The sequence below is a fragment of the Juglans regia genome, chromosome 7 (genome assembly GCF_001411555.2).
Source record: "Juglans regia cultivar Chandler chromosome 7, Walnut 2.0, whole genome shotgun sequence".
Lineage (NCBI taxonomy): Eukaryota > Viridiplantae > Streptophyta > Magnoliopsida > Fagales > Juglandaceae > Juglans > Juglans regia.
In genome coordinates, this window is record NC_049907.1 from 32481034 (window position 1) to 32484191 (window position 3158).

Sequence of the window (3158 nt, forward strand, 5' to 3'; positions counted from 1 at the left end):
CATCAATCCGATATTGGAGTAGGAAGTTATGATTAAAATACTAAAGTGTGTCCATGTTATCTACTAGCACGTTTTGGACTCTGATCCGAACTACTCTCAAACTCCATCATTATCCTTATTTGAAAAGTCCTACAATCATTGAAAGTTCTTACTTTGTTCCAACGTCTTACTCACTTGAAATTCCTTTGAATTCGAATGGATTTGGACTTGCTCTTTTATAAACTCTGAAATTAAATATAAAAATCTACTCAGGAGTATCTCAAAGTAAATAGAAACTCAATTCAAGAATACACATTAATTTTAATGATTACTATTAACATTTTAGCATTTTAAGTTTAGTAGATTTTAAGTTCAAGTTTGCATAAAAAATGTTAAAATCCTAAAGTTTAACGTTAAGAAGTGATAAAATATATAAAAAATTATGCAAATCATCATAGATTAAAAGAGACGGAGCAGCTTTATTCCTCTCGGAAGTCTAGCAGATTTGGACGACACTTCTTTTGAGTTTTAGACGATTGATGGAAGATGAAGATTGGATGTGAGAAGCAATTTGTTGTGGAAAGGATTGCATGGAACTTTGAATATTTGAAGTTGCCGTAAATGGATGGAATGCTAGTGGAGGGTGATGTCATCGTGTTTTCAAAACTTGAATTAATTCTGGTGTAACCAACCACCCGTAAGGTTCTAACTACTACGAAATCAAGCTCCTCAACTTATGCGGCTGCATAACGTAAGGCTACTATTGGACATATCGAGATTAGAAGAAAAAGTCGGGAGGCTTGAGGCACAATTACAAGCCGGCTGCCATTGCTTCTTTTTATTTGTTTTACACCATATCAATCATGTTTTTAATGACACATGCCACGAGACTTCCAAGGGGAGAAAATAACGGAGCGATCGGGAAATCAAAAATTGATGCTGGCACTTGTGAAAAAGTGAGGTAGCGTGATGCGTGAGGACGTTTTATTGGTTGTTGGCTGCTCGAAAAAAGAAAAGAAAAGAAAAGGCTTTTTTTTTTTAGCTTGGCCTGGCTGCGTCGCTCACACGAAATCGAGAATAAAAATTGGATGGCGGCAGTTTGTTTTATTTTTCTCTTAAAATTTTTATTATTCATTATATTTATAGATAATTAAATTCTCAAATAAAATTAGGAATGAACTTACATATTATATGATATTTTTATTTTATTTTTTATTTATGTATTTAATTTTCAATTACTAAAATTCTTTCATTTTATCATTCTCAATTCATTATTGATGTTTTCTTCTTCGAATAATCATAAAATTTATTCTGTTTATAGATTTAGTCATGCTTTTTCTATTGAATGGATTAACTCTTTGATTATGTTTGGATCAATTATTTATCTATATTGATTTAATTTTTTGCTACAATATCGCTTCCTGAGTATATTATCGTTGTTGGATTTTCTCAACAGTTATAATAATTTACGTATTTTAAAGTGGTGAATGATTTTTCAAATGGTTACATTTGGTTTAATCTTGGTTTATAAATCTATACCTTCCGATTGAAAATTTTGGAAATTGAGTTCTCAATTGAGTTATTCAATGAATTAAGAATAATTAAAATATCGGATTTGTGCAAGGGATTCCCGACGCTTTACTGTTTGTCAAATTTGAGTATTTTTTCCGTTAGTTACTTTGCTTCACTTTAATTTGCATTTAAAATTAATCTTTATTCTCAATTAATCATTTAAAATCTTTCTTTAGTTTCTTTGTTCCTTCTATAATTGTTTTAATTTGTCTCTCTGTGGAATCAACACCCCAAAGCTATGCTACAACAACCGCATTATTCTTTGGGCGTAATCAAATTTTGGTGCCGTTGTCGGGGAGACTGTAGAAGAATTGCTAGATAGGTTTTTATTTCAGCAGTTTGTAAATGCGGTAACTTAGTTCCCTCTTTTAGCTTGCTGCATTATTTTTTTTCTTTTTTTTCATAGTAGTTTTAGCTTTTAGTATTTTGTTACCTTGCATGCAAAGATATAGAGATGCCTTGGGTAGATTTGCTTGTAGTTTGCTAGGATCAGAATCAAATTTTTGTAAATTCTTTGTTTGACAATCCATCTAGTCTCGAAGAAAAGAGTAAACACGAAAATTAATCCATTAGAACTCTTCATGATTACCTCCACCCTACACGCACAGCCACACCATCATGCATCATGTTTCTAGCTAATACTTGCAAACTAGATTTTAAAACATGGTTGATACAGTTACTCCCTACTTTTCATGGCTTGAAAAATGAAAATCCATATGTGCACATTAGGGAGTTTGAGGAAGTAGTTGCGACTTTTCATAGTCAAAATGCAATTGATGACATTGTGAGACTTAAGTTCTTTCCTTTTTCTTTAAAGGATAGAGCTAGGAATTGACTATACTCGCTGAGTCCATGATCTATTAGGTGATGAAATGAGATGACTTAGGTCTTCTTTAATAAATAATTTCTCCAACATAAGACCAATGCTTTAAAAAGGCAAATCTCCACCTTTGCACAAAAGGATAATGAGACTTTGTATCAGTCTTGGGAGAGATTTAAGGAGTTGTTAAGTATGTGTCCTCGCCATGGGTATGAGAATTGGCGCTTACTGAGCTATTTGTATGAGGGACTTACACCTAGAGAGCACCAATTTGTGGAGATGATGTGTAATGGTGAGTTCTTATAGAAAGATCATGATGAGGCCATTGAATATCTCAATGAGCTTGCTGAAAAAACTCACACTTGGACTGGATCTAGTGCTACTGAGAGCACAAATAGGTCACGACCTGCAGGAAACTCAAATTGTGGTAGAATTTACCATCTCAGAGAAGATGATAGCCTAAAGGCTAAGGTTGATATACTCACTAGGGAGTTAAATGTGTTAAAGACTAAGGACTTAAAGCCAACACACATGGTTAATCATGCAGAGTCTTTTGGACCATGTTTTGTGTGTGGTGAGGTAGATCACCTCACCCAAGAGTGTCCCACATTTGCTGAGATGGGAGGGATGTATGAGGAACAATGTAATGCCTTAGGTATGTACAATAAGTCTTTTACACCTTTCTCTGATACCTATAATCTAGAGTGGCACAATCACCTCAATTTTGGCTGGAAGTCTGAAAACCAGCAGCCTGCACAACCTCCTAGATGTCCTACACCATATCATG

General features: G+C 33.9%; 1 non-coding gene across 1 annotated transcript; it reads right to left on the reverse strand.

Moving 5' to 3' along the window:
- Positions 1–2475: 2475 nt before the first annotated feature.
- On the reverse strand, positions 2476–2583 carry LOC118349162. Its single transcript, XR_004802152.1, has one exon. It is a non-coding gene; the product is annotated as a small nucleolar RNA R71 (small nucleolar RNA).
- Positions 2584–3158: the final 575 nt, after the last annotated feature.